Below are 11,031 nucleotides of genomic sequence, written 5' to 3'. Positions count from 1 at the left end.
GCCCTGCTTGTCTGGGGTGCACCTCTAGCAGCTGTGGCACAGTGAGGGATGCTACCCGTTTCTTTTTCTGCTATCTTTGTCCCGGGATGATGCCTGCCAAATGTCAGTCTTTTGGATATAGAGGGGTCAGGGAGCTGCTTGAGGAGACAGTCTGTACTTTTTTGGAGCTCAATTGCTGAGCTGTGAGCTGTGTTGTTCATTCAGGGCTGTTAGGCTGCTATGTTTGATTCTGCTGCAACAGAGCTCATTAAAAAAAACCCTTTTTTTCTCAAATGCTCTGTGTTGGGGGGTTCGGGCTTTATTTTTCGATGTCCAATGAGGTGTCCTGCCCAGCTAGGAGGCAGACTAGCCACTGTTTGGCTGCCGAGGCTCCGCCCTGCTGTTGTGGGATTCGCCCTGTTCCTGCAGGCTCTGCTGTGGTCTCCACCACGCCCTGTGGCAGAGTCTCTTCGTTGTAGCGTGTTGCCTCAGTAACGGCAGGCTGCGTCAGCAGTGGGCGTGTATCTCAGTAGGGACGGGTTGCCTTGGCAACGGCTGGCTGCGTCAGCAGTGGGCGTGTATCTCAGTTGGGGCGGGTTGCCTCGGTAGTGGTGGACACCCCTCCCCCACAGAGCGTCTCGGACTGTCTGCTCGGGATAGTTTGAAATCGCGGTTTTGTTCTTCCCACTGGGTGTCCCAAACGATCTGTCCCTGCAATCCCCTGGGCTGGCCCACTGTCCAAATCTCGTTCAGTCTCAAGTCCAGCCCTCTCAAGTCTCAGGTTGCCAGTTCAACAGGGCACCCAGACAAGCGCGCCCTGTGGGGATTGCTGGGTAGGGCCGGCCGCCGCTGCCCCGGCTGCCGGCTTTGCCAGGCAGACCTACTGCCTGGCGTCCCGTGTCTTTTTTATACTTGGGAGTCTCCCCGTTCTGTGGGCAACAAAGATCAGTCTGGAAATGCAGCTCCGACTCACTGTTTGCGGACTCAATGAGAGCTCCAATCCTGGGTCGCTCTCACAGCGCCATCTTGAGTCCCTCCGATGTCAGTTCTTTCTAAGTTGATTTATAAGTTCAAAGCGATCTCAATCAAAACTCCAAAAAAATTATTTGAGGAACCTAACAAGCTGATCATAAAATCTGTGCAGAAGAGTCAAGAGACTCCTGGGAAAAAATGTGGGGAGAGTTTCCCTACCAGATATCAGGACTTATAATAAAATTATAGTAATTAAGTCTATATAAAAAATGATTAATGCTACTGAATAAAGGGCTCAGATACAGCCTCACACTACATGGAAACTAGATGTGATATCACAGGTCAGTGGAAAAATGAAGAAAATATTCAATAAATGGTGTTGGCCAATTAGTTTGCCACTAGGAAACTGAATTTCTATTTTGGGTCATGCAGAAAAAAAAAATTTCAACTGGATTAATGAGTTAAATATTAAAGTCAAAACTTTGATGTTTGTAGGATAAAATACATACTACCTTTATAACCTTGGGGAACTAGAAAGATCTGTTTTGAAATACAGAAAAGCACTAATCACAAAAATTAGGAAAAGATTTCTAAATTAGACCTCATTAAAATTAAATACTGCTTATTTAAATTATAAAGAAAGTGAAAATACAAGCCACTGAGGGGGTAAGGGAGGGAAGCTATTTGCAGCACATGTTAAAAAAAGAAGAAGAAGAAAAAGAAGAGGAAGAAGAAGAAGGGATAGAGCATAAACAGTAGCTGGGTTATCTAAGAACTTTTTAAAAAGCCAATAATAAACCAAATAATTAAATATAAAAATAGGCAAAAGATGACAGCAATTACTTTACTTAAGAAACCCAGAAATGTTGAATAAACACATCAAACTGCTCATTTTTATTTGCAATTTGGAAAATACACATCAATAACACAATGAGATATTATTTTATAATAAATATAAACTTTTTTTGAAAAGTTCACAAAAATAAAAATTTGGCAAAACCTCGTGTTGATGAGGAATTGGAACAATGTGAACGAGTTTAACAATTCAAAAACATTTTGAAAAATGGCATTATTTTTATAAAACTGAGTAGACAAGTATGTTATGACCCAGTTCTAATTCCAGTTATATGCCCCAGAAGAAAAGTACATATACCCTAGATATATGATACAGACAAAATATGCAAGAATACAAGAACATTCATAGCAGCCTTATTCATAAGGATAGATAGATAGTAGATGGATGGGTGGGCAGACAAAGAGGGAACCACATTTTCATTAATAGGAAGGCAAATAAATTTAAAAATGATGTATTCTCATGGTGGGAATACACTATATAGCAGTGAAATTGAATAAGGTAAAAGTACACGTCAAATGCATAAAGTTGAGAAATATAATGTTGAATGACAAAAGCAGGTAGCAGAAGATAGCATGAAGTGTGATACCATTTGCAAATCTCAAAAACAGTGAAAAAATATTCTGTATGGATTTATATCAACATAGAAAAACAAGAATAATGAAAACAAAACTCAGAATTATGATTGCCTCTGGATGGGCGAGAGAGAGATGAGGAGAATTCCATTTCTTGCTTTGGATGGTGGGTTTCATGGGTGTTTGTTTTGTTTTGTTGATGTGCTTCACAGCATGATTTTGTATCATATATATTCTTTTGTGTGTGTTATACATATTTTAATTATATATATATATATTTTAAATTTTTTATTGCATTTTAGGTTTTGGGGTACATGAGCAGAACATGCAAGACAGTTGCATAGGTACACACATGTCAGTGTGTTTTGCTTCCTTTCTCCTCTTCACCCATATTTGGCATTTCTCCCCAGGCTATCCCTCCCCACCTCCCCCTCCACTGGCCCTCCCCTTTTCCCCCAATAGACCCCAGTATTTAGTACTCCCCTCCCTGTGTCCATGTGTTCTCATTTTTCATCACCCGCCTATGAGTGAGAATATGCGGTGTTTCATTTTCTGTTCTTGTGTCAGTTTGCTGAGAATGATGTTCTCCAGATTCATCCTTTTTATTTTTTGTATTTCAAATATTTTTTTAAAAGCTGAAGGAGAAAGGATTACTTCAGAGAAAGTGTGAGAGGTGATAGATGAAAAAAAGACTATTTTATGCAATTTGGATTTTTAAAATCATTTTAATACATTACTTGGTTATTTGTATTATAAGAACAGAGAGAAAGAAAGGGAGGAGGAAGAAGAAGAGGAAAAGAATGTAGAGACTCTTTAAGAGGTCATGTGTGATGAAATTAACTGAGTTGTCAGCATGGAGAAAGGGTTAGCATGATTCCTGTAGGGAGCAAAAAGGTGGCGTGGAAGGACAGTTCTGTGTTGGTTTCAAGCAGTGAAGGACATTTTGGCCATTGTCCACAGTAGAAGGGAACAGAGGGGCCTTTAAATAGAGAGGTAGGAAAACGCACTTTTTACTCTTCCTACTCCTTTGCTCTTTCTTCTGTCTGCTTCCTCTCTTCCCCGAATTCTTTCTTTCTCTCTTCTTTCTTTCTTTCTTTCTTTCTTTCTTTCTTTCTTTCTTTCTTTCTTTCTTTCTCTTTCTTTCTTTCTTTCTTTTTCTTTCTTCTCTCTCTCTCTCTCTCTCTCTCTCTCTCTCTCTCTCTCTCTCTCTCTCTCTCCCCCCCCCTTTCTTTTTGAGACGGAGTTTAGCTTGTTACCAAGGCTGGAGTGCAATGGCGGACCTCGGCTCACTGCAACCTCCGCCTCCTGGGTTCAAGTGATTCTCCTGCCTCAGCCTCCCCAGTAGCTGGGATTACAGGTGCCCACCAACACGCCCAGCTAATTTTTGTGTTTTTAGTAGAGACAGAGTTTCATCATATTGGCCATGCTGGTCTGAAACTTCTGGTCTCAATCAATCCTCCTGCCTGGGCCTCCCAAAGTTCTGGGATTACAGGCATGAGCTACTGTGCCTGGCCTCTCCTCCAATTCTTATTCCTCCTCCAAATCTTAAATTTCCTCATTCCTTTGTTATACATTCCCAAGCCTCATTACAATGCAGTTTTTGTAACAATTTCTGAAGTTTACTGTACTGTAAACTTGTTGAAGGTAGGGATCATTTCTATTTTATTTACCACTGATTCCTTATGCCTAGCACAGAATCTGACACATTGAAATGAAGAAATGGCTAATTAAATCATGAATGAACAGATCTCGAATGCCTACATGAAATGTGATATGGAACTGGCTGTTTATATTTGTATTCATTCTCAACTTCAGTGTTTATAATTGGAGAATGCAAACCAAAGCTAAGTTTTTGCCAAGTTTATTGTGTAACATCTGACATGATTTTAGATTCGCTAATAAAATCTTCCATGGACCAGGCACCAAAAGCTTCCAAAATGAATTGCCAGATTGTCTTAAGTTTGTCAAAAATTTCATGAATGTAGTTGAAAGCTGCATTGTCCCCATCCAGAGTGTCAAAAAGATACATTTTCGCAGGTGTTTTTAAAACATTTCAAGTTGCAGTTTTTAAACTACATGCATATGCTAGGCATAAAGTGAGATTTCTCTAAGATATTAATACTATGGACCAACAGTTGCTACCTGCCTTGACTCCTTATGCCTAGCACAGAATCTGACACATTGAAATAACTAATGATGAATAGATGGCTAATTAAATCATGAATGAACAAATAGAGCTGCTATTATCAAGCTACTATTAACTCTGACACAAAATAAGTTGGAAAAGTATGCTAAAACACATTTAAAAAACATTCTAGAGGTGTGCTAATTTTTTAAAAAGTAGATTTACAGTGAAACTTGGAAGCCTGGATTTATTTTCATATAATTTAATGGCAAATAATTTTAATTAAAACATGCTTTCAAACATAAGGTGTTTTGGGATTAAATAATGGCAATGTAATGGAATCAAGAAAATTAGACTCTCTGCTTGAACACCTAAGCTCTTAACCCAGCTATGTCTCTAACTAGCTATGTAATTATTGAGTTATTTACATTCGCTGTGTCTCAGCTTCTCAATATATAAAATAAAGAGGTTGAATAGTTACATATGTAATTATCAACACCTGGTTGCAAAAATGCAAAATAAAGTATACCACGAAATTCCATATGTATCTGGGGTCAGCCCAATACCTTTCAGAGTATCTGCTCCAACTTGGCTTTAGTCGGAAATAGTGGCCTTCCATTCCAATTTGTTTTTCCCATCAGCAGGACCAAGGGTCCATTTTCATTCTTATTCTGTGGCCCTCACTTTTGAAGACAGAGACTCAAGTTTGCATTGGTAGAGAGAACCCTTGTGGACATTTATCCCCCATGCTGGCCTCTCTGGAGTTGGACCATAGCCAAGAAGGCACAAGTATTATCTGGACTGCTCCATACAGGAGCCTGGACAACAGAAGAGCTTAAGAAGGGCAATTTTGCAGCACTGTTTACAGTAGCAAAGACTTGGAACCAACCCAAATGCCTATCAGCGATAGACCAGATAAAGAAAATGTGATACATATACACCACGGAATACTATGCAGCCATAAAAAAAGATGAATTCATGTACTTTGCAAGGACATGGATGAAGCTAGAAACCATCATTCTCAGCAAACTGACACAAGAACAGAAAACCAAACACTGCATGTTCTCACTCATAAGTGGGAGTTGAACAATGAGAACACATAGACACAGGAAGGGGAACATCACACACTGGAGCCTGTTGCGGGGTAGGAGATTTAGGGAAGGGATAGCAGCGGGTGGGGAAATAGGGAAGGGATAACATTAGGAGAAACGCCTAATGTAGATTTCGGGGGCATGGTTGCAGCAAACCACATGGCATGTGTATACCTATGGAACAGTCCTGCACGATCTGCACATGTATCTCAAAACTTAAAGTATAATAAAAATTATAAAAAAAAAAAAAAGAAGGGCAGTTTTCCACAATAGCCACCATGTCCTGGGAATAGCGACACTTTGGGCTTTCATTCGTTGAAGTTTAAATTTTGAAGTGTTTATGTTTCCCCTAAGGAGCTGTTGGAGTGCAGAATCCCCATTCTATTGCCACAGACAAAAGGGAGAGCGCTGGGGACATTGTTTCAAGTTTCTGCCCCTTTGCTATGAAGAATTTATGGACTAAAGGACTCTTCAGTGGCAGTCAATTTGCTTTTGTCCCTTAAAGGAAAGGAGTAGTCAAGGAGAACTCCTTTAAAGCACTTTCACAATTTTTATTCACATAGAGAAATGACTGTCCCTTGTCTTTCTAATGGTTGGCTTGGCCTTTCAAAGCTGGTGGGGAACTCTGGGGTGAGAATTAGGAGGAGCTAGAACAAGATTTGGTCTTGAAAGCTGGTGCACGGTAATTATAGACAAGCACCTATCCTCTAGGCTGCCTCACGTTCATATTTATTTAGATGGGATGGTCACAGAAAATTCACGTCTAATCTTAATCATTTCATCAGCTTATTTATTCAACATTGACTGCACACTAGCACTGCCCATGGTGCTGGGGTTTAGTAACAAATAAAGAGCTGCTCTTAAGGAGCTGACACTTTATCCAAGGAAAATGACAAATAAGTAAAAATTAAATACAACGTAAGTTCAAGGTGTGTGTGTGTATGTGTGTGTGTGAATATATATATATATATATATATTTTAAATTTCTCCTGAGAGTCATAAAGAAGTTTTGAATAAACGGAAAGACACAGCCTCATCTTGTATGGATAGATTCAGCATTGCACAGATCTCCATCCTCCTTTAAATCATCCATAAACTTATCACAGTCCCTCTGAAAAGAACAATGGGATATTTTTAACTAAGTAAGCTATTTCCAAATATCATATACAAAAGCAAATGTTTAAAAAATACTCAAAACTCCTAACAAAAAGAGTAAGGAGAAGAGACCAGCCTTACACGACATTAAAATATATTATCGAGCTACTATAATTAGTGGGATTAGACAAATCAGTGGACAGAAACAAAGTCCAGAAATAGACAAAAGCATGTGGAGAATTAGTGTATGATGAAGGTGAGATTTCCAAGCAGTGGGGAAAAGATGGTTAACTTTATATCATCCACAGATTCGGTAGATATGCGATGTCAGTACACAGCTGGAGTGTGGCCTTTCACCACCTTTATACGGTCTTTCCTGCTACATTGATAGATGCTTCTGGATTAATAAGTTATTGTGAACTCTAACAATTTGGATGAAAAAAGGCCCATGCTGGCAAAGACTTTGGTTTGTGTCATATTAAGTTAGTCTTCCTCTACAGAGTGGATTTCCAAACTAAAAGGGACCATTGCATTTCTTCTTACTCAGTTTATAGTTTGTAGTTTGTAAATGATCATAAATGTCTAGAGGGTGAAAGGATTGTTTTCAGTTGTTTTTACATATAATGCATAAAATAGAAAGCTAAATTTAGGTCTTTTCAATTTGGTTTCAAAAAGTAATGGAAGCCTATGAAAGAAACATTTTATCCATCTGAATATATCTATAAATGCAAACTCAGTTCCACTATATGCCAGAAACTGTGGAAAATGCTGGGGTAAGAACTAAAGTCGAGGGCACAGAGGATTATGTCATAAGATGTCAAAGTGCAGTGTTAGAGAAGGTAAGGGGCTTCCCTCTAGCCAATGGTGGGGTGTGTTAGTCCATTTTGTGTTGCTATAAAGAAATACCTAAGGCTCAGTAATTTATAAAGAAAGAGGTTTATTTGGCTCATGGTTCTGGAGACTGTACAAGAAGCATGGCACTAGTATCTACTTCTGATGAGGCCTCAGGAAGCTTCCAATTATGGTTATGGTGGAAGGTGAATCAAGAGCAGGCATGTCACATGGTGAGAAAGGAGGCAGAGGAAGAGGGAGGTGCCACCTCTTCTTAACAATCAGATCTCACAGTAACTTTTTTTTTTAATTATTGTACTTTAGATTCTGGGTACATGTGCAGATCATGCAGGATTGTTGCATAGGTATACACATGGCAATGTGGTTTACTGCCTCCATCCCCCCATCACCTACATCTGGCATTTCTCCCCATGTTATCCCTCCCCGACCTCCCCACGCCCCCGGATGTCCTTCCCTTGGCCCCCCTCAACAGATTTCAGTGTATGATGCTCCCCTACCTGTGTCCATGTGTTCTCATTGTTCAACACCCACATGAGTGAGAACATGCAGTGTTTGATTTTCTGTTCTTGTGTCAGTTTGCTGAGAATTATGGTTTCCAGATTCATCCATGTCCCTACAAAGGACACAAACTCATCATTTTTTATCATTGCATAGTATTCCATGATGTATAGGTGCCACATTTTCCTTGTCCAGTCTATTGTCGATGGGCATTTGGGCCAGTTCCAGGTCTTTGCTATTGTAAACAGTGCCACTATGAACATACATGTGCATGTGTCTTTATTATACAATGATTTATAAACCTTTGGATATATACCCAGTAATGGGATTGCTGGGTCAATGGAATTTCTTTTTCTAGGTCCTTGAGGAAGTGCCACACTGTCTTCCACAATGATTGAACTAGTTTACACTCCCACCAACAGTGTAAAAGTGTTCCTATTTCTCCACATCCTCTCCAGCATCTGTTGTCTCCAGATTTTTTAATGAATGCCATTCTAACTGGCGTGAGGTGGTATCTCAATGTGGTTTTGATTTGCGTTTCTCTAGTAATCAGTGATGATGAGCATTTTTTCATGTATTTGTTGGCCTCATATAGGTCTTCTTTTGAAAAGTGTCTGTTCATATCTTTCTCCCACTTTTGGATGGGTTTGTTTGTTTTGTTCTTGTAAATCTGCTTTAGTTCTTTGTAGATTCTGGATATTAGCCCTTTGTCAGATGGGCAGATTACAAGAATTTTTGCCCATTCTGTTGGTTGCTGGTTCACTCTAATGATTGTTTCCTTTGCTGTGCAGAAGCTCTGGAGTTTAATTAGGTCCCATTTGTCTATTCTGGCTTTTGTTGCCAATGCTTTTGGTGTTTTAGTCATGAAGTCCTTGCCTATGCCTGTGTTTGTAACTCTTAGAGCAAGAACGCACTCATTACCATTGGGAAGGCACTAGGCCATTCACCAGGGATCCACCCCCATGACCCAAACACCTCCCACTAGACCCCACTCCAACACTAGGGTTCGTATTTCAACATGAGATTTGGTTTGATATCCAAACTATATTATGAGGCAAACTGGGTGAATGGAGGGAAACATCAGTAAACAATTTCCGTGGTAGATGGTGCCTAAGGGTCATAAATCTAGATCTACTATATAGACACACATGGCTAAGGCTCCTGAATTACACACCTGGGTAATTTTGCTAAAACTGAGTCTAGCTGCATGACAACAAACCACTGTGTACTGATAACAGTCAATGGGGCATTTATAGAGATTATAACCATAGACCTTGGCACTGTTTCTTGAACTTGAACACCTTCTAGATCTCAAGGAGAAAGACTAGATAGCATGACCAAAAAAAAGGAAAAAATTTAGAGTTAGCGGGGCCTGGGTTTGTCTTCTGAGTCTGCCACCTGACTATTTGGCTGCCTTAATTAAGTAGATTACTTCCATTTTCTTATCTACAAATGTGGAATGATAATGCTTATCTGGTTTAGTTGCTGTAGGGATTAAAGGGCATGCTGGATTTAAAACAGAACACTATTCTGAAACTGAACTGCTGGTATTTCAGCACAGGAAACCTCGCTTTTATTTATCATCCCTTTACCTTTGACACTAGCCCTGAAGGTGAGGCTCAGTGGCTCATGTAAGCCAAATGACAAATAGTATTTTGACTCCTAGAGTCAATGCTGAAAACCCATAGCCAGAAACAGAAGTTTTGAAAGCCAAAGTTTTTGCTTATAAAAGAAGTTGTATTTGCTTGTGTTAGAGTGAGAAAAGTGTTTTTGAGGAGCAAAAAGGCTAAGAGTCTGAACAACCCTGGGAGATAAAGTTTGTTCTATAAACATGAAGCTTGGAATGAATGCCAATGGTGAAAGAGTCCATTTTCTCTCCCTAATGGAGAGTAAGTTGCTGGGGTCATGGAAAGAGAGTTGAGAGGGGGGAGAAAAGGAGTATTGTGGTTGGATGCTGGGGAGGTTCTCTGCAATGTAATCCTGTGTCAAGCTCTGAGGAGGGGAGATTTTAAAAACCTCAAATAGGGTTGGGGGTTCCAGGAGCAGTAAAGACGTGAGCCTTGCTTCCCAGAGAAAGCCCAGGATCATGCGGATGCCACTGGTTTCAAGTGGCAGCTAGGTTTATCTAAGCAGAGAGACTCTGCTACAGCCCCAACAAGTTACAGGCCAACACCCATAGGAGTTCTGTGCCCTGGGTAGGCTGTAGACTGCATAGGTCTTGCAGCTGTGCCGACAGGACACCATCAACAAGTGTAGAATGAATTTCATGAGTTAGAAACCATGTAGCCCCTTGGGGTTCAACAGTAGTTACACTGGGCTTTATAAAAGAAGTCTGAAGAAGAAGTGGACATTAGTAAGGGACAGGACATTAATATTGGTCTATGTCTCTGCCCAGACAATGTGATGCCTACCAGCTTCTGGAATGTAGATGTCCTTCTGTGGAGAAAGAAGCATCAGAAACTTACATTTAAATCCTGAATAAGGTACATTTGCCGGGAACTATGTAGATAAGCTTGTTCTGCTATAGTACAAAATGAGAGTTTCAGATGGAATTTAAGTCCTCATGTAGTTACACTTTCGCAAACTTGATTGCAGGCCTTCCCTTAACATCTGTGGGCTGAGAAGGTCCTGGAGCAGTCAAGGATCCAGGAGCTTTGAGATTGTATAGATTTGTAGATGCTTATTAAGTAGTAATGAGTACTGTTGTTGACATTCTGAACTTTGGATCAATGGTTATCAATATTACAGCAACACATATCAGAAAAACCAGGATTAGACTTAGAATAATGCAAATGGAATATTTGACACATTCTTCTCACTGAATTCGTGTACCCTCTTCCATCACACACTGAAGACGATTGATGGATAAGAGGAATAAGAAGGCCTGTTGGTCCAATATATAAAACAATGGTTTCTTCTTCTGTATCTGTGAATCACAGAAAAGGTATAAACGAAACCACAGTGCTGTAAAATCAAAATTCATCTCAAAAT

The sequence above is a fragment of the Callithrix jacchus genome, chromosome 1, assembly GCF_049354715.1.
Source record: "Callithrix jacchus isolate 240 chromosome 1, calJac240_pri, whole genome shotgun sequence".
NCBI lineage: Eukaryota > Metazoa > Chordata > Mammalia > Primates > Cebidae > Callithrix > Callithrix jacchus.
Note: the sequence above shows the minus strand (reverse complement) of the source record.